The sequence below is a fragment of the Harmonia axyridis genome, chromosome 7, assembly GCF_914767665.1.
Source record: "Harmonia axyridis chromosome 7, icHarAxyr1.1, whole genome shotgun sequence".
NCBI lineage: Eukaryota > Metazoa > Arthropoda > Insecta > Coleoptera > Coccinellidae > Harmonia > Harmonia axyridis.
In genome coordinates, this window is record NC_059507.1 from 33,479,467 (window position 1) to 33,502,455 (window position 22,989).

Genomic DNA, 22,989 nt, shown 5'->3' on the forward strand with positions numbered 1-22,989 from the left:
AAACGTATGATTATAAGTTTTCCGTTCTCACATCCCTACTCAGGAAGGCTAAAATGAAAGAACAACATCCAATCTTCTTCAGAAGCCTCCGGAGGTAATTCTAAACTATGTCAATCTTCCATGTTGTAAATATTTGTCAGTCAATCACGAATGCCGCCCTAAATGCTCTACTTTTATTTGAAGATGTTTTTCGACTTCCTATTGAATTTAATTGTTTTCTACCTGGGAATTCCTGTGGGTGCTTTTGTAGCTTCTATAATCAACATTAGCAAGCTCAAGAGGAGAAAGATGCTTTTTTTTTGATAAATGAATACAGGAAAATGAGCAAAGCGCTGATGTTAATTCTTTTAGGCATTACCAAAATTTACAAGTATTACAGATTTACACTTCAATAAGAGTCATCGCTAAAAATAACGGGCCACAAGTGCCATGCCAGATTTTTTTCGATAGCATCAAGATTAAAAAAATGTCAAAATTTGGCTACATAGAGTTGAGCCTGTATCGAGGTATTGAAGGTTGAATGATCCTGCATTTGTGGTTGTTTGGAAAATTTATAAAACAAGATTGTTGTATCGATAAAACACTGTTCGATGAAAGAAAGTACTGCGCAAGCATGGCAGTAGCCAACTTCAATACCTTTTCAATAAAATGATTTGTTTTCGAAATAAGCTACAAAAAGCCCAAATTTATTTCCAATAGAGTCAAATTTCTTTCTCTGGCGCACCTTTCAAACCTTGTTGTCGATAGAACAAAGTATAACCAACCTAACCTAACCTAATTTCGTGAAGTTATCTCCAGAAACATATGAGTTACACAGAAAAAAAAAATCTCGTTAGTTTTTTCGAAATATCTCGGGAACCATTTGAGATATTTTGCATCTGTTTACTCCAACACACTCATTCCTAAATAACGCAACTTTTTCGTTATTAAGCCACCTTGTATTTCTAACGGTTTTCGATAGTTCTAACCCCATATATGATCCTTTCGATGCTATCGAAGCTATGCTAAAGAAAATATTCGAATATTCTCATTGAATCCTTAATCTAGAAAAATCCCCATTTATTTTCCGAATACAGGACTCCCCAAAAGGTAAATTACAAGTATTTCCTTTTCTTCGAACCACAGCAAAGGTTTATTTTTGGCAGTGGGAATATACGTGAAGACACGAATGCGCCGAAGGGCAGAAATATCGAAATCTCTATATAACATTTAATAACACGGGTCTATAGTCGGCTAAAACCCTAATGCGGTGCCTTACCAAATATAATAAGCTTGTTGTAAATCAATGAGTTCTCGAAATATGAAGCCAGAGGTTCCAAAACATCTTCTTGGTATAATTTAGCCATAGAAAGTTTTCCCGTGTAAGCAGTATAGCAAAAAACTTTTGTAAATACTATATTTCAGGCAAATAGCATTTATAAACAGGGTGTGCCCAAATTGGAGGTACAAAGGAGAATGATACTTTTTCGTGATGATTAAACTAGTTTATCATATCTTTATTAAACTGCAAAGTAATTTCTCCAAACCATTCAATTGTCAGGAACTGCAACAATTGTTGCAGACAATTAATTAGTTCAGTGGAATCAACCTTGTTTTTATTTTATTTATAATGAATTTCTGCCAAGAAAGAAGAAAATCTATTAAATATTCATTAATTGTCGCTACAAAATAGGTGATTGATTACCAAAACTTATAATTAATTTATTCATTACAGTCTACCAAATGGATTTTTATTAATTATTTTGATTTTCCTGAAGATTTCTATAAAATTTTTCTCTCGAAATCAGACACGACAGAATTATAAGAAACCAAAGTGTTCAGTACTATACCTAAGTTGCTTTTCACATTTTTTCAAAATGATAGTGGTCCACTAAAAAAAATTATGGAGGAAAGAAGCGGGCACTTTTCCAGAAAAAATATCACCCTGTAGATATGCATCCAAAACTAGTATACCACATAATGAAAACATTAAATTGGACTATTTCCCTCGTCTCAATTTCCACCGGTCTCAAACGCTCAATTTTGAATAACAAATAGTTTCTAGATAGGAAAACTAATTCGGCAGTTTTTTCGAGTTTACCCGCGGCCAAACCTGACAGCTATTGCCATGAGAAATTACAATACCTTTTATTATGGTCTTATGAAAAAGTCTTGAAAATTATCATTCCGGCATTTGATTTTTCTTTTGAAAAAATCGAAAAACACCATGCAAAGTGTTTTTTCAATTTTATTTGGAAAAATTATATAACCTTATGATATTACTTACGAATATCTATGTCAAATTTAAGAGTAATATCTTGTGAAAGGAAGGTATTATGAGAAAAAACTTGAAAAAATCATACTTTAACACCCTGTATCTCGAAAACAAAGTGTTTTCGGGCCCATATATATGAGTCTTTTTTTCTTAAAATGAGAAATCTGTCATTTTCGTTTGTACCTTTAATTCAAGAACACTCTGTTCAAGTTAGTGTATCTTGGGTTGCCTACATTCACTATATTTTATTCTGTACTCAAATGTATCTGTGACTCTTTTAACCATTGAACCACAACCGCAATTGAGTTGTGTGCGGTCCCAATCCCATTTTGTAGAATGAATAATATAAATAATTTTTAAAAAACATCCCAACATAGCATCCTGTTATAGATTCCAATACACGAACAGCCTTTTTCTAGTCGACTTTTCTACACTATCCAAAACGTGTGCTGTTAAGTTTTCAAAAAGGTAGACAATTGTTTCGTTTTCCTTAAACAATTTAAAAAAAATAAACTATAATCAAAATTAATACATGAATAATGTGGTGGTTACTTTGAGCGCCAACTTTTGGTACCGCTGAAAATTTTGGCCATTTTTTAGCGAGCGTAGCAGAAATCAGCCGCTCTACTTGAAACTATACGTATTCATTAACTGCTATTAGTCACAACATACGTTTAAAGTGTAAAATTGTTTATACGGCAAATAAGGTCCCTTACCTATACATCCCGAAAAGCAATTAATGGAAGCATTCTCAGCGGGGGTTTATTATCGCCCTCCCTGTATATCGGGTCACGTGAGGGCCGGCAGTAGGGTCTATGGCCTATTGCGAATTTTCAACGCCTTAATTAGCGACTAATTTTCGCATTTGACGTTTTTATGACTCTCCCAACGCCGAAATTGAAAGTTTGCTGATTTTGTCGGCTATATCGGAAATGAGTGTGAAAATGTCATATACATGGTGTCTCGAAAGAAAGTGTAGGTATTTATGAAAAAGAGAATAAAAAAAAAGCTATTTATAAAAATTTATTTCTTGAAAATAATTATCATTTAAAGTTTTTCCTCGATAACTCATGAAGTTTTCGTTTTAGGTACAGGGTTTGCTTGAGTAACTTCTCCTATTTGTATACCTACAATTGACTGAAAAAATTTAGGTTCTAATTTGAAAATCTTGAGTTTTGATGAATTTGGGTGGTCCAAGTTCATGATCTTCTGATAAATACCCTGTTGATTTTTGGTCAAAACCGAAAACGGCTTCATAATACTACGTATTTACAGAATCGAAAATGATAAATGTTTTCTCGGAAAAAAATTAATCTACAGAAAAATTCAAAAAACTGTCAGTCCTCATATCCACCATTTTTCATAAGACTCACATAATCTCATGAACAATTGAGTTTTTATCCAAGGTATTGCATATTGCTAAAATTGTCATTAAAAAAGATATCTAATAAAGCAATAATATACTGGGTGTGCCAATTGAAATAAGGAAGTAGTAGCCTGTTTTCGGTATAACCGTTGTAGTTGTAGAGATCTAAGGACTGAGAATATTTTAGGGGTGAGGAACATTGTTCCAAACCCAAATTTTCAGCACAAAATTATGATAAGTTTTCCATACATTATTAATAGGCCATCGCGATGAATCACCCTGTATGAATTGACACCTACAAAATTCTTCAACCATATTCTTTAGAATCATGAGTTTACTCGTAATAGTAGAAGCCGAGAATAAGGCGAGCAACTTCGTGATAACTGAACACTAATGAATTCTTTTAAAATGAGCGAAATTTTATTTTCTGAATTCGAATCAACCAAGTATTTTGAAACTTTGAAGAATTTGTCTTTGGGATGTGAAATATTTCATTCAAGAACATTCCATATTCCTTCATTCAAGAACATTCCATATTCCTATCCTTTTCACATTTTCATTCAGATTCGATTCCAAAACCAACAACCAGAAACGAAAATTTCAGAGAATTAATTTTTTTAATGCTCCAACATTTATAACAGAAAATAATGAACCGAAAGGAACCACAAGAAGATTTCAAACCCAGAAATTTAGGTATCCATACACTCCTTTCACTGCAGCACTCAATAATATTAATTCCCAAAGATTTATAACGCAAGATTTCGAAATACCCTTTAATGCTCTCAAATTTCGCCGACAGTCGTATAATTTCGTATTTCTGAGGACTTCTACAACAAGATAACAACCTCGTTGAAAGGAAAAAGGAACCCTGGGCACCGGTCAATAAGCCAGCGAAATTGAAGGTTAATTTTATGTGATATATATATTTTGGTGTGAATACCGGGTTGTAAGCTACCGACGCGGCGGCTTGTTAAGGCCTATTTTACACCTGGTTAAGAAAACGAGAGTCAGCTAAGAGGGATAACAAGGCGTAGTCATTCATTTGAGGTGCGCGTCCAAAGAAAAAGTGAATTCTACGCAAAGTACGGAATAAATCGATGTTCACCATGAAATTTCGGAATGAATATTAAATCTCTGAGCCTAATGAGAAGAATAACATTATAACGTTGTTCTCATGGATTCTTTGGGGGATATCTAATTGGGAAAAATATACGTCAAGATAATTTGATGGTCGATTAAGGGTTTCCCTGCAGCTATTGTGAAATGAATATAACATTCGTAAATGCTCTAAATTGTGCATCTTCGAATTGACCTTTAATTCCGATTCGTATTTTAGAATTGTTGGTTTCTTTATAAACGTAGCGCCTGTCGTTTAGACAGGATGTCTGCGTGAATTCTCAGTCGAAAATGTTGCATATAATCCAATTAGACTCAACAATGAAGAATCACTAATAGTAGTTATTTTTATATTGCGAAATGAATCTCACGAGACGTAGTTCGCGAAAGATCTCGAGACCGCAGCTCTAATCACTATTTTTGACCCTTCATCACAATATGGCAAGACGCGAAACACCAAAACGATTATATCGTCTAGGGTTTATTCACTCATCTATACCGTAGCTATGGAAAATTTCACGGATTTCATTGGTTCACTAGAACATGAGTCATATAATCAATATTCTTTGTACTACCATGAAAAATATAAATATAAATTACTTATTACGAGAAAAATCAATCAATTATTCAAAATCCTCTCAGCGTTTCCATGGGAATCAAATTACTATGAAATATATTACTGACATTCCCAAGAAATATTTTTTCAATTTGCTGATAGTGCCATTGAGGGTTTAATACCTGAAAAATCTGAGAAAAATTATGATTTTAACAACTGATGTGATGGTCAACAAGCCAAGAAAATACCCGAAAATGTATTGATGGACTGTTTGAATCCAGAAATCGAAAAATATTCAAAAGATCAAACTTATAGGGATATATTCCATGTTCAAATGCATGGGTACTTAACTTAAGTGATGGTGTAGATGTGAGAAAATACTCAATGTTAGTAACTTTTTCGCAAAAGAAGTCTATTGGTTATTAGGCAGAATAGTTATTTATAATAGTGCAGAAGGCATTGATATTCTTCCACTAGTTCAAAATTCAAAAACGAGCCACGAAGGGGCGAGTTTTTGAATGAACGAGTGGTAGAATGAGCCTTCTGTACGAGTATTATGCAGTATTTTCTCTAATTCATTGCATATTTATTGAAATTAATGAAATATTTCCATAAATATCATTTAGTGATTTTTGCATTGAAATATTTTGGTTCGCAGAACTGATTTCTTTAAGGCAAATTGATGAATTGACAGATAAAGCCGTGGTGGAAAGTTCGGAGTACCAACATATAATAATAAAATATAACCATGAAAACTGTGCGTTTCTGATATATTCTCGCACGATTTTGTTGTACAAGATGTGGAAGAATGAACGGAATAACCACAGAATTAGAGAAATATAATTCATTAACTTCAGTGAGACATAAAACTGCTAGGATTCGAGGAGGTATAAAAACCAATTTTGTTCCCGAATTTATTTAAATTCATTGGAAGTAAAAAAGTATTAAGTACTTTTTCAAATTCTCTGCACCATTTGTGCATTACTCATACTGATTTTTTAGAGATTCAACATCACTTATCCGCCCACCCAGCTGAACTGAAAGTGGAACAATTTTCAAGAAATCATTTATTAGACCGCTCTTGAAACATCTGCCAACAATTTACTCTTTCATTTCCAATGGTGCACCATCGAATTTCCTTCCATCTGTCGATTCATCTTGTTACACGTATGGAAATAAAAATGGTGTGCTTTACGGGTCCATAAGATTCGGCTCCTAAAGGTGGTACTATAGGTACTACTCATATCAGCTGCCAGATGTTAATTGTAGGTGGGAATGGTGGGATACACAACTTTTACTGTGCAGGATTGGCACTAGTGGCATGTGCCACCATTGTGCATTCTTCCACACTTCACGTTTCTTTATTTCCATCTTTGACCTGAAAAGGGTTAGGAAGAGGTAAACGGTGTGCAAAATTTGGGCAAATGGTTATATTTCACTTTTATATTTCGATTTCAGGTTTTTTCAAAGCATGATTTCAATTCGGTGAGATTTATATTATGAGAGAATAATGGTGACTTTAAATGGAATAAAGAAAAACATTTCTGCCTATAGAACTTAATGATATAGAATGAATGAAATAGAATATGACTAATTCCGAGATTCTGAAATGAACCAATTATTTCCCAAATGAATTTGGTCATAAAAAAGTGAATATTGCACAAGAATTTTTAATACCACCATTATTGTCCTTTATAGTGGTTCTCACTCTGTCATTTGTCAGTTATTCTCAATATTCCTTCTAATATTTGATGCAAACCATACATTTAATCGTTCAAATCACCTGAATTGATATTGAACTTTTGGAAGTACAATATGCAGAAAAGACCTAAGAGCTTTTTTTTACATGAAAGCCCCCCCATGAATTTTCAACAAAGATTCACTCCCTAAATTTTTGCACATCCTGTATCTCTTAGTTTGAATGGATTAAACTAACCAAATATATTGGCATGATTTCGATTTTTGTAGAATAGTCTTGGGTTTTTGTTTGATTATAAATTTTTTTTTTACTTTTGATGGATAATTACACTAAAAAAAATTTCATTATTTCTCAACATTAAAGAAACAAAATGATATTTCTTTCCCCTATTCTTAAAATAAAATTGAAGTGAAAATAAATGAACAAGAATATTTTTTGGTAAAACAAATTGTCGGAATGAAAGCAGATCATGAAGAAATTTTCTCTCATTGATAAAAATTTTTCTATAATTTTTCGAGCAACAAATTATATCTTCATTCAGAAGTGAAATTCCTTAATACTTCTTCTCAGCGTTCATTTCTCTTGCCATTGAAATTGGTGCTTTACCTGGAGCTCTAAATTGGATCGAACGAACATTTTTTAATGTGTTTCTCTGTATAATTTCCAAACTGTGTATTCTGCAATTAAGTCTTGGCCAATTAATTGTCCTTTCTTAATATACTTTCATCAAGTCATAATATTCTTCTTTTTGAATATTAATGATCCTAAAATATTGTTATTTGGACATTCAATTTGTTCAGATAAAGCTATAATCAATGAGGGGAACAGTTGGAAATCACTTAAGTTTCAGTAAGTGACCATAAAGGCGAAGGGCAATACCCATACCTCCTGATGATAATTAGTTAATTTTCACCATGGTGGGTCCTTGATGATATTCTTGAATATTTAATCCTTTATTCATTTTCAATTTCAATTAGGAAGAGCACTGCGTGGGAATTGGAAACCTTTCAAACTAGAGGGGTTCACACGAAATGAGATTAAGAATAATTACATATAGACAGGGTGTCTCTCAAATTAAGAAATGAGAATGGCTGAAAAATACTATCAAGTAGTGTTTTCTGCAGGAAATACAGCAATTGAGAAAATGTAGAAAAGGATTGTCTCTATTTAATATAATCAGGTTGCTGGTGAATGTAAAATTTTCGAATTGTTAACATTCCATTCAGTAAGTGCTGGGCATAAACAGTAAAAGCCTATTATTTTTCATTCTACTATAATCATACAAGAATGACACATGTATTTCAAACCTCCTCTAACTTTTGAATACCTTTTTTCTAGAAAGATACGTCTTGACTTCAACCTCTGAAATCACTTCTTCATTTGAGCTAAATTCAAGTGAGTATACCATCTTTTAACCATTGTTGTTGATGGAGCAGAATGTTAATGATACTAACTAAGCCACTGCTTCGCTGCACAGTATTATTTTCATAAAAAATAGTGTTTTACCAATATAAGAAACTCCTTTCTTCTATTTTTCGAATAACAACAAATTAAGCGTCATTTAAGGTAGACAATATTTCAATCCAAAAGTGCCATCTGTGCGTTAGGCGTGTTAGTGCTATTTTCTGAAAGAAGTATATTCAATGAATCTAGAGAGGTAGCAGCTGATAAGCTTGAGAACACAGTGACCATGAATTTTGAGGGCAAAAAATCGAATAAATATAAATTTGAAAAAACCATTATTCATAACTTGACATATAAGTAATGGTGGATATAAAAAAATAAATGCTTCAATGATAGTGAATACCTACAATTTTTTCAACGCAAACTTTTGCGATCCTCTAATAATGAATTTTTCAAAATTTTTAATCGAATTTTGGAACGAATATTCCTAGGTTGGAATCTTACTGTTTCATGTGCAGCGGCATGACGAATATTCATAAAGAAATGTTTACTTTAATATTTTAGATTCGAAATATTTTTCATTGGAAGAGGATAATAATGAATCATGCAATGGAACTTGCAATGTTTCTTTCCAAGTATATTTGAAATTTTGAAATATTTTTTTATACTATTGAACTGGTGAATTATATGAAGATCTAGGAAACATGGTAACCTTACTAATACAATATAGAATATTTGCCAATAAATGCAATTTTTTTGAAATTATTCTTCTTGGGTTTCTATAAACACTGGAAAAGAGTTGATAACATATTAAAAATAATGTTTCTGGTTATAGTAATTCTCACAAAATTTCATCTTATCTTCAAATTTATGGCTAGAACTCAGACATATAGAATATAATAAAATTTGGCAGCAAATGAATTGAAGATAATAATTGCAAAATATTTTCGGTTTTAATTTGGAAATCACTACAACCACGCTAAAAATGAAGACCACATCTATCTTAGGAAATAATTTCGGATCGTTGTTGAGGAGCTCTTTTCTTGTAGCCAGAAAATATTTATTTGTGGAACTTTCTATGAAAAATTAGCAAGAAAATTTTTTTTCGAAAATAATTTTTTTAGCATGGACATACAGTTCTGGGCGTTTCGTCGTTATTCAACAAAACGCATCAATAAGTTCGAAACTACAAACCGAGATCACATCTGGTGGAGAAGAAAGGTTGCGATTCTCACAATCCGCAAATAAAAAATTAAAAAACCGAAAACATACAGCTTAATCGCCGAATTCGATATAACACAAAAACGAAGAACAAGAAGTCTTGGTTTCTTAATCAGACAATTTATACCGGGAGAGGAACATTTATTCATCCGTGTTCGCCTCGAAATCCACCCATCTTTATCTCTTCCGTCGCCTACAGTGCGTTGAAAAGAGACGCGACCAACTAAATTGAATGCTCAATAAAATAAAAACAGACGAATGTATAGATAAATCTCACATTATTCAACCGAATGAGCAAAATGGTGACCAGGGGCAATTCGAAACGAGATATTAAAATAACAAGTACCAACAGTGATGTTTGTTTTATACGGTTGGCGGCGCTTGAAGCGGTGGAGGCGTTTGCGAGATAATCATTTGGTCTCATAGTAAATCAAAGGTTATTCTGGATAACCCCGGCGATTTTCTTCTTGTTTCAATCCTTACGCAGCCTGTACCGCCCCGAGTATCTTTTCATATACAGGGTTCGACAAAAGTTTTTGCGGGGATTGCTTCCTCTACCTAAGATAGAAAAAGCATTGTGATCACTTCTGAAATGAAAAATAGTTATTTATGCAACAAGTGCAAAAAGTTAATGTGCAAAAATTGTTTATTGCACGAGTTGCATACAACATTTTTTCTACGTTCATGTAAAAAGCAAAAAATGATTTATTGAGGTGCGGTACTAGGTGTAGTAAAATGAAAAGCGCAACTTGAATACTTTATTATTAATATCGATTTGCATTGAAACAGGAACTAATACGTTACGAACAATTTAACTCAAACTTTATTTTCACCCTCAATGTTGAAAGTGAATGAACAATTGGTGCAATTTTCAATATGAATATTTCGTAGTGAAGTACTTTTTAAATACACTTCTTGATTTGTTATTGCTATAAATGTACTGGTACTTGGTAACTGTACATCGTAATTTCCTTCAGGCTGAAATATTTGTTTGTCATGATGACAGCACGTTGAAGTAGAATGACAGATGAGTGCAATAAAAACTTCATTGCACTAGTGCAATAAACTTATTTTTCCACTAAATATAGTTCAATAAAGTTTTGCCTTTTGCATGAATGTAGTGAAAATAAAAAAAAAACATGAAATAACGCGTCCTGGGAATCATTCTCATGATAAAGCCAAAATGGATAGTGTTCTGTGGATTGTTGCACCATCTTGCTGGAACCACTTATATCTTCCAATTTCATATCATTAATTTTAGGCCAACATAATCGGTTATCATTCGGTTATAGCGATGAGAATTGATAGCACTTTCATTTTCAAAAAAGTACGGGACAATCCCTTCACTAGATCAAATTGCACACCATGCAGTGACTTTTTACGGTTGTAAAGGGTCTCTGCAGTTACAAGAGTATTTTCACTGTCCCATTTGCTACAATATTGCTTTAAATGAGCCAAATGTTCTACTCAATCCATAGTTATCTGACTTTAGTTCCTGTGTGTTCTTGGATGCAAAATACGCCATATCTTAACATAAGGAAGGCCCAAATTTTGTGCGAACCGGGGATGGATAACTTTGGATCTTCTCCAGCACTTTCATTTCACTTCACAATTTTTTCGGTTGAGCATGCATTTCGATGATGTATGAGCCTTATATATATATTCTTTCGAGAAAGAGCAATAAAAAATTGTTAATTCCAAACAATGAAACATGTGTCGATAAATCTCAGTATTTACAGAGGAAATGTGAACAGGGCATCTTACATTTCAACGTGTGATACAAGAGAAAAGACAAAAGCCTCAGCAGAAACTCCATCTCCCGTATAGATGTAGTGATAGATTTATGTATTTGTTTACAAAATAAACCGACATATTAATATTGAAGAGCTTCTTCTTCATCCAAACAAAATCCTTTCATTTTTCCTTTTCACCAGAAGTTGACGATGCATATATAATAATTCAAGCTGAAAACAAAAAAGAAACAAACAAGAAAGGAGTAATGGTTGTTATAGTTTTCATTATATACCATATGACAATTGAAATCATCAAAATAAATTGATGAATAAGAAAGAATCATATCGAAATTTGTAGGTCAAAAAGTAATAGGGGTTGGAACATTTTAATGATGAAAATATCACCAAATTTTAAAGTAATAAAAAATACTCCGTCAACTTCACCATTCCGGATCAATTCAACACCACTAACTTATGATTTTTCAACATACCAAGCGAGATCATAAACAAAACTAAATAGGCAATCTATCGATATATAACTTGCTCAAAAACCTCTTTCGCGGAGTTGGTTTTCAGTTGCCATGCGGGTTACTTGAAGAAAGATCACCACCGCATAACTATCTATGATGTAATGCACAAAACCTACTTTGTACAGAATCATTATTTTTGTAGTTATAGTTTCTCACGATCCATATAGCCAAATGGCTAACCTTCGACTGAACATATGACGCTTCGGATGATAGTTCTGTTTGACATATGTCATTGAAATAGGGCTATCAAATCCAGACAACGACATGGATAACTCTGCATGACATTGTATTTCTTTGAGTTATAAGCAGAATACATCATATTTTTTCTTAGTGAAATTTTATAATTTAACAAAAGGGATTCACGGTTTGTCTTGATATTCAAGCTACTTGGCTCAAGCTCAAGTAGCTTGAGCTTGCCTTGAAATCAACTTAAGTTCAAGTCGAGAAGTAGTTTTTGAATGACAAGTCAAGTATTTTTTTATCGAGCACTTGACTTAAAATTAAAAAACTACTACTTGTCTTGAACTTGAATTGATTTCAAGTTAAGCTCGTGCTATTTGAGCTTGAGCCAAATAGCTTGAATATCAAGCCAAGTCGTGAATGCTTATTTAACATTTAACCCATCCAGAAATCGAGCTCGTTACAGTATTGCATTGACTTTCGGACCACCTCTATTGCGTGAGAATATCACTTCTTCGAGTCGGGCATCCATATAGCACGAAATAAACTTCCATCAGATATTTAAGCGCCTGAAGAGGTAGCATTCGAAATTTTAATTGTGAATGTTATGCCACTATTGGTTAAATTTTCGTTTTATATGCAAATCGTGAAACAATTCCATATACGTCTTCATTCTCAACGTAATGAGCTTGAGGTTGAATAATATACTGCTCAAGGTACTTATTATAATATGATTGCAATTGATTTTTGACATCATTCGTCAAAAATACTGCATAGAATCAAAGCAATGAGATAATGAAAATGTATCCTTTTCTAAGAACACTCAAGTTATGAATAAATCTATTTGATTTTTTACTTCGCCATGATCAACAAGGACTTGATGATCTGATGAATATTCATTATTTTGTCAAATTTTCATTTTCAAACATTTATACTAGTATATATTCGCATTTTTTCGATTTTAGAAATCAAATGTTAACGCCATTCAAGTAGAATGGCAATCTTTTATACTTGATTTCTTTGATACAATACACTTTTTCATCAAAATAATGAAATTTCATTCTTCAACATTGTAGTCTGCCTTTTTCACTCAATTTTCAGTACAGATTCATTTTAATTCTGTGCGGAAATCGCTGAATCAATTCTTTCGATTTTGGCCAGAAACCTTCATATGGCGGATATGAATATCAAGTTTTTTCCAGTCTTGTGATCCTATTATCTATGTAATATATTATTAGTAATTCACTGATACCTACGCAACATCACTATATGTGAAAGAGTATCAATATACAAATTTCAGAATAGTAGAGAAAAATACAAAAACCAGGAATTTGACGTTTGCAAATGCCCATCGTATTTCCAGAAGAGTTGAATTTTCATTCGAAACATTAATCTAAATCGTATCATTAGATCACTAGATAAAAAATCCTCGGAATTTCACGTTTGGAATGCACACTGCATATTCCTAAGATCTGAAATTTCTACGAAACTACTTATAACTTGCTCTGAATACTTACTTAATTTCATCAAAATGGACTAGTTTTCATTTTTTTTGTTAAGGATTAATTCTAAAAATTTAAGTAAAATGAAACAAAAATGTGGAACAATCATTGAAATATCTTTAGAAATGAAAAAGTTATGGGACTTTGAAGTTGCGCTTGGAAGAATAATTTCATAATACGCAGCGTCTAGTGTGTGACGTCACGCCACTTACACGAGGCAACTGGTATTCGCAGAGTGCTTACGAATTCATTGGTGTATAATCACTTGTGCCGTTCGTGTCGTGTTTTGTTCGTTACACGAGGGCTGAAATAAAAAAAATATCCTACAAATATTGTATTGTGCCTATGTGTGCAAGCACGACAATTAAAAACCTCAATGAATTGTTTTTTCATGTACCAAATGACATGAATCAAAGGAAGAAGTGGTGCAAATTAATGAGGCGTGACTTAGTTGGAACTAAAACTACTTCATATGTGTGTGAAGATCATTTTGATGTAAGTACCTATCAGTACTAGCTGTCTTTTTCTGACAATGAAAATACTAAGGTGTAAGTCGGTTTGAAATATTGAGTAAAAATAACTTTGTCCTTTCACGAAGCCTTCTTCCATTATGGTGACATAAAAACAAAACTCGAGTTAAAACTACACTGTATAACTACAAACGGCGCGAGAGCCTTGGCGCGGCTAAGTATTTAAACGTAATTTATGGTGAAGCGATCACAGGCAAGTGGCGTGACGTCACAGACGAGTCGGAGACCAAAGACGTTCCGCGCTAAAATACGTAAATTTAAATAATCTATTTCTCAGTCATTTATTGATGGATTTTCAAAATTTTTTCACTGATTTATCAGTTCTGCTCTATATTTTAATTTTATCGTGTCAAATATAGTATTATCAACATCACTAAACTAGTCCATTGAATCAGTAGAACGTGGGATATGGAGATCCCAGTTATTTCATGTTTGTGCATACTCAACCTCAACACTGACCCTATTTCTGGAAAAGTTTATATCTGTTTCATCTATAGACGAAATAAGATACTCAGTAAAATTCATTCAAATCGATAAAAAGTTGTAGAAGTTAAGGCTGTATACGGATTTGTGGACTCGAAATAATAAACATTTCAAATTTTAACTGAACTTTCTCTGGTTATCTCATGGAATTCCCCAATAAAAAACTCTACAACTGCAGTTATTCACTTTAAAAAATATATAAAACGATCAAAATCAAGAGCTACATCTGAAATCCGCCACCTCACTGATAAGATTACTTCTCGAAAACATTTTACAACATACATATCGAATATGGTGCATATTCAATTTACGACGTTACTAAACTGTGGACCAATTAACCTACGCCCAATGGTACTGGCTATTAATTTCTTTATCTGACATCATATGACCGAAAGGAAGAGTTCGCAAGGTTTTGCATGCATCTGCTTGAACCCTTTGGATACCTGAATTGAAACATCTGTATTTTGACCGAAAATATAGCATTTCATCGATTGTGGGTTCTTGGAACCACTCGTCTCGTATGTGAATGTGTGGATAGTGATCGGATACCACCACTGGAAGGTGGCAGTTATTGAATGAAAAGGAAAATTTTGGTTTGCATTGAAAGCCAGATAATGCGGTGGTTGGTGTTTTTTTTCAACAACTCGAAAAAATACTGATTTTATCGAATTGAAACTTATTAGTGAGGCTTATGCAAAGATTTTTGAGGATGGTTTTAGACATTGAAAAAAATTTCTGTAACATGTTCGATGCCTAACCTATTTCAACTGCAATTTGGTTTAGAGTTTTGAGATTTCGAAAAAACTTTCAGGTCGTTGAATGTTTTATTCGAACTATTGACGTGAAATATTTGATTATTGGATTCATAGTAACAGTTTGACTTTTTTGTAAGCATAAAAGCCATAAAAAATATAAGAGTCCTGAATACTATAAATTTTTCACCATTTTTGGAAACAATCTGATATTTAACCCGAAACCTGTTTGGGAAAATGAAAATTTCTCTTCAATTTGTTGAAAGGAAAATTATAGAAATTCTGTTTGATATGTAGAGATGACACTTACTTTAGCCTCCTATACATAATTCAAAAAGAAAATCATCAGTTTATGCTAAGCAGAAATGAAAACTGAAATTTCTTATTTAATTGATATTCTATAATAGTGCTGGAATAGTTATTTATAATACAAGTGCAGAAGGCATTGATATTCTTCCACGAGTTCAAAATTCAAAAACGAGCCACGAAGTGGCGAGTTTTTGAATGAACGAGTGGTAGAATGAGCCTTCTGTACGAGTATTATACATTATTTTCTCTAATTCATTGCATTCTTATTGAAATTAATGAAATATTTCCATAAATATCATTTAATGATTTTTGGCTTGAAAAATGTTGGTTGGCAGAACTGATTTCTTTAAGGCAAAAAAAAAAAAAAAAAAAAAAAGGCCGTGGCGGAAAGTTCGGAATACCAACATATAATAATAAAATATAACCATGAAAACTGTGCGTTTCTGATATATTCTCGCACGATTTTGTTCTACAAGATGTGGAAGAATGATCGGAGTAACCACAGAATTAGAGAAAGAACATTTTTAGTAGTTTTCCTCCTCAATTATTACTGTTCGAATATTTCTTATAAAAAATTTGAAATTTTCATAAAATACCAAATCCACCAAAATTTTTAGAGCCAGATTTAAATTTCAAGAATTCTCAATGGCTAAAGGTATTCTTGAAAAGAACATTCTCTGAAAATTCAATTGATTCGCGATAATAGTTCAATACTTATGAAGTTTCGAAGTTTTCGGTTACAATCAAAAAAACACCTTGTGTTAAACTTATGAAGAGGAGAATGCTCTCTTAAATGCTCAATTGATGATTACATTAGAAGCTTCTTTCTATATGTGGTAGGAATATGTAAGGTTTCTAGTGAGTCACCCTGTATAATTCATATTATCGTATTATTCAGTTCAATTAGTGAAAGTATAATTTATTACCACAGGAGGGCATATAAGCTCGTCACAGGTGCTTTATGGAATTTTTCGACAGATTTTCAGCTCTTAAGATCGATGGACTAATGATGATTTTTCCATATGACCCAACTTCTACATAATAAAAAGAAACAGACGAGTATTATCTGTCCAACAGGAGGTTATACCCTTTCCGCCAAGTGATCCAATGTAAATAATATTTTGGACTACACCGGAACAGCTTGCAATCAGTACAATGGTTGCAAGTGTGATCTAATCCGCCCACGCGTCCTCTGGCAAAAGATCGTCAGAGTGTTGAAACGAAAGGGTAAACAAGATCGACAGATGATGTCCCCTAATCCATATTTCAAATACAAGGTGGCCACCAAGGTGGTGTTTTCGGGACGGCTGTATCTATTCATGGAAGTGCGACACTAAATTAACCATTGTGATTTTCTAGGGTGATGGAATGCCCTCGAAATCGTCATGCACATGGGTACAAGGTGTTTGAGAGAGATGTTTATCAATCGGTAGCAGGAATGAGTGTGAAAAAATTCGGGGAAAGTACTGACTTGGCATCAGGAGCTTGTGAATGCTCATTCATTCATGTTTCGTTGAAAAATACCGATGTAAAGAAGGTGTGTCTTAAAGCAATACCTACATTGAATTCAGCTCTATATTAGGCCAATTGAAGAGTCTCCGGTCTGAGGCACAGATGGCGGTGCTAGTATTAAATCCATATGATTTTTAGTTAGTACCAACCTTCAAACGATACGTGTCAAAATTTAACAGCAGTCAGAGTTAGTTTGTGAGATATTGCTTAGTGAGTGTAGCTACATTTGTTAATTGAGAAAAGATGGAAAAAAAAATAACTTCCTGTGCTGATAAAATATTGCTTTTTGAAGGGAAAAAATACAGTTGAAGCAGAATCTTGGCTTGATGAATAGTTTCCGGGATCTGTACCAGGAAAATCAACCATCATTGATTGATATGCTAAGTTTAAACGTGGTGAAATGATCATCGAAGACGGCGAACGCAGTGGACGCCCAAAAGAGGTTGTCACCGACGAAAAAATCAAAAAAGTTCACAAAATAATTTTGAATAGCCGTAAAATGGAGTTGATCAAGATAGCAGACATTGTGAAGATATCATCTGAAAGTGTACATCATATCATTCACAATATTTGTACATGAGAAAAATGTGTGCAAAATGGGTGCCGCGCGAGCCATAATCGATCAAAAGCAACAACGCGACAACGCGTTAATGATTCTGAGCAGTGTTTGAAGCTGTTTAAGTGCAATAAATTTTAAAAAAAAATTCTTCTACATCTACCGTATTTGCAAGATCTGCCCCCCAGCGACTTTTCTGTTCTCAGACCTCGAAAGAATGGTCGCTGGAAAGTAATTCAGCGCCTATGAAGAAGTAATCGCCGAAACTGAGGCCTATTTGAAGCGAAAAACAAATCGCACTACAAAAATGGTATCGTAAAGTTGGAATATCGCTATAATCGCTGTATCGCCCTCGAAGGCTGTTGTTGAATGTTGAATAATATCATAAAACCGAATTTTGCAAAAAAAGGGGACTTTTCAATTGGCCTGAAATATCTTTTATGAAAAACTTTCACAAAATTTATTGAAATTTGATCAATTACGGAATAAGATAAATATGAATTACTAATTAATATTGTGCAATTTGAAATTATCCATTGGTGAAATATGTATACCAAAAGTTAAATCTCCGTTAATCACTTTGTCTGCATAGATAAGATATTAAACGAAATGGATAGTTAGATCGAATAATAACCAGATAACTACCAAACCATAAACTAATAATTCCCAAATGTATTGGACGATTTTCTACGAAACTCACCATCCAGATGCGCCCATTCCACACTCGATTTCACACTCCGACAAGAAATTATAACACCTCTGTGTTTTCAACAACAACAAAGTATACCGGGTGCCAATAAATCAAGTGTTAACTAGACTAGGCGCCCGCCTAACGAGCACAAGAACCTATAATTTTCTCGGCGCATAGTTTCGTTTTCAAAGGAAAAACAGCACAGTTATAATGAAAAAAGTGATAATTTTTTAGGTTTGGCCATTATGGTTCTGGTTTCGGGTGCGAACAGATGTCAATATTTCGCACCCAAAGGTGTTGAAAGAGTTCTCTAACAAGGTGTTGTGTGCCAATTTGGGTCCATTCAGTGGAAGCCGAAAGGAGAAATTTGGTGCAATTTGTTTTTTTTTTTGTGACGATCCCTTATGATTAAATGAGAAAAATTGTGATGATGTCCTGAAATTGCTACCAAGAATATCATAGTTCGGATGTGGAATGTTGCAGTTTTGCAGCTAATTTATAGATAGGGGCGTATAATCATGATATCGATAATAAAACTGATTCTTCTGCTAGAAAAAATTTGGGGGGAAAAAAAAATTAAAAGTAATGACGTGAAATTAGAAGCTTGTAAGCGTTCTTCCATTCATTGTGATGATGTGATCAGCTCGAAGCCCGAGGGATATTCGGCGGAGAATTTTTTGACAAAAAAATGTATGACTTTGAAATTGAAATTTACCTAAACATTACATTCATTGCTGTTCTCAATTACCTTTGCATCCTGGGAGTCTCGGGCTGAGTTAAATACTATATTGTTAAACAGGTCCATCATAATGTTGTAGTCATTATACAGGGTGGCCACTTTTTCAATGGGATTATATTGGTAACTTTTAAACCATAAGAGTTAGAAGGTCGGTCAAATGGAAAAAAGTTGCATGCATAGAAGCATTATCAAGCAGTTCAAACAAATCGAGATTATCAGGGCCGGTTATTGAGATATCATAAGAAAAGTAAATTCTGTCATTTTGATTTTTCTTTTTTTCCCACTTTATTTCAAATATTATCAAGAAATGTTACAGGAATTTTTTATTCGATAGTTCATTGTTCTCAATTTGACGTAATCAGATTTCGCATCCAATGTTTCGTGCTCTCTGGGCCACCCTCAACCTCATTTTTTTCAATACGGACTTGTATATTTTATGACACTTTTCGAAATAACTTTTAACGCTTTTTAGTACATCAAAATTACTGATAATTTTGCATGACAGCGTGTTGTCTCCAAAAATGAAAATGACCGAATGCAGTTTTACAAAGAGAACACGCTGGAATGCGAAATTATCCGGTCATTTTGATGCACGAGTGTAATTCGGGGGAATATTTCCCGAATAAACTGTTACATCACTTGTCAAACTGATGTAGAATGGAATTGCCATAGATTCGAACTGTGTAAGATGCATAGAAACTATGCATCTATGAACAGAACAATTATCGCAGTGCTGTTTCGCTTCCTACAATGCAATTATCGCTGTAAGTTTCGATAATTGTTCTCCATATACATAGAATGTTTGACAGGAGGGAAATATTCAGTGTAATTTTAACATGATTGGGTGAAATTGTTCCATATGAGACAAAATGACAATATTTGATTTGTTGTTAGAACTGTCAAAAAATTTCCAATGAAATCGTAGTTTTATAAAATACAACAGATATCCCTGCAGTCCATCGGCTTCACGCTGGCTCTCACTCAGTTGGCCAGCTCATGCTCAAGTGGACATGGCAGCTGTTTGCGAACCTCTTCAAAACATACGTATAGTGAAAGCGATACCATGTATCATCTCTGTTGTTCTAACCATTCAAATTTTGTGAATCCACCTTCAGTTCAACGGCTTATGACATAACATAGAAGGGTGATATCGGATTTCAGTGTGAGGTGTTATTTTAGATACATAATAGCCGTAGAAGCAAACATGAAAGTGTGCTGGTTTTTTGCGCACTTGATGCTTTTCTTAGAAGTTCGGGGTATCGGTTACAAACATGCCACTTACATGAAACATGGGCTGGAGGTAACAGAAATTCTTCTTCAAGAACCACGAGCTTATGCCCAGTTTGAGGACTGAATGAAATAACGAGAAAGTATGCATTTATTAGTTTTATATGATATTTTTTTTCAAAATTCGGTTGTTAGAAACAATTCGAGAAAAGCACTGGATTGGCCTCAGTTGCTTATGGGCAATCGTTCATTCATACGGCAAATGCGCCCAAGAGACCACAGAACTTTGTATAAGAATATATAAAGGGTGTTTTTTTAGAGCTATAGAACTTTAAATTGCAATAAAACAACGATGGATTATTCGATTGACATTAATTTTATTTATCCGCAAGAAAATCTTATGGTATTACATTTTAAGGCGGCTGGCTCGGATGTAGTCCAATCTGGACGTCCAATTTTCGATGACTTCTTCCAACATTTGTGGCCGTATATCGGCAATAACACGGCGAATGTTGTCTTCCAAAATATCCGAATAGACCAATGACTTTACATAGCCCCACAGAAAGTAGTCTAGCGGTGTTAAATCACAAGATTTTAGAGGCCTATTCACAGGTCCAAAACGTGAAATTAGGCGGTCACCAAACGTGTCTTTCAATAAATCGATTATGGCACGAGCTGTGTGACATGTTGCGCCGTCTTGTTGGAACCACAGCTCCTGGACATCATAGTTGTTCAATTCAGGAATGAAAAAGTTAGTAATCATGGCTCTATACCGATCACCATTGACTGTTACGTTCTGGCCATCATCGTGCTTGAAGAAGTATAGACCAATGATTCCATCAGCCCATAAAGCGCACCAAGCAGTCAGTTTTTCTGGATGTAACGGTGTTTCGACATACACTTGAGGATTAGTTTCACTCTAAATGCGGCAGTTTTGTTTGTTGACGTAGCCAATCAACCAGAAGTGCGCTTCATTGCTAATGGGCGTAGTGAGCTATACGTATTCCGCACAGAACCATTATTTTCGAAATAAAATTGCACTATTTTCAAGCAATGTTCAGGCTTGAGTCTATTCATGATGAATTGCCAAACCAAACTGAGAATAATTCACTCAACAGCTGTCGAATCGGTCGCCATCTTGAACAGTAATGCCAACTTAAAGTTATATACCTCGAAAAAACACCCTATATATGAAATTTATTATTATATCATTGTTGGCCGTTAGTTCATCTAGATTCTAGATAAACGTTTATTGGAAAACCCTATATTATACTTCATTTATATTCTTATATTTCTTCTCAAACTAATTTTCAAATGTTTTCAAAAGAAGAGCCGAGCCATTGGCATCACAGGAAGAGAATCGGTCATCATAAAGAACAGAAAAGCAATCATATTCCTAGGTAACAGATTAAATCAATTGAAAATATTTTTATTTAGGAGCCCTGAATCAAAGAATCAAATATAAGCTGATCTACCTAATCCTTATGTTTACAGTCATTAAATATAGGGGATCAAATAAAAAAAAACATGGTAAATAATGAATAAAGATGAATCCCCACATTCAGTCATGAGGTGAGAACTATCATGTTTCCGTCAAGTGGACAGAATAAAATAATAATCCAATAAATTATTTCCATGAAAATTTTACCTAACCTACCTTTCTCAGTATGAAATATGAACGTGTGAATTCGTATAAGTTACGAAAAAATCACTAAATCTCCCCCTAGAACCAAACCCTTTCCTATAAGTGGGTCAATTTCGACGATTTCTTTCGATAAATCACATAAACGTCTGCTCTAATTAACTTATACATATTTAAAATCAGCCACAAGTCAGCGGCGCATCCTCATAATTTCTATATTTGACGTATCCTTCAGGCAATTGCCGGATAGCAACGTTTCCCGAACACATTTTTCGTAATATATGCCGGACGCTCTTTTCTGGAGTGTGCCCTCTTTTGTTAGACGGTACCCATTGTTTTTAGGGTACGATACTGAGAGGGTGGATGCCTGATGAACCCTCATTATAATGTAGCTTTCGGCGCGGAGAGCGTGATATATTGTTGGACCTGGGGAATTGAAAAAATCCGTTAGAATCAGAGAGAACTGCTCCAGAAATTGTTCAGAGTAGAAAGATTTCTGAAAAATATTTATCTACAAGTATTAGACCAGGCAGTTTAATTTCAAAGTCGTTGAGTTGAAGAACAAATTGGAAAATTTACAATAGACAAATGTCCTACTCTTACATTGTCTAGGTTTTGTGAGGATTTAATTATATCACTTTTCGTATGGCAGCTTTGGCCTTGGTTATTCCTGCTGCTGAATGCTGTTGATATGTATGGTTTAATAGTGCTCATGTTCATAAAATTGATGCACAGCTTAACGTTTCTATGAGAAACTATGGAACTACACTGCGCAAAAAAATTATTGCACATTATGGAAATCTCAAATTTATTCTACAACTGAAGGTGTTCTCAATGATAGTTATTTTTATCAGAATTATGCATGCATATGTTATCCACTTTCAACGTTTTTCTTCAATACAGATGTTTTTTCCCAGCAGGAATAAAAAAAGATGAGATTATCAGATTTTGAATGTATTGGCTCCATTCTGAAATCAGTTGTTCTCG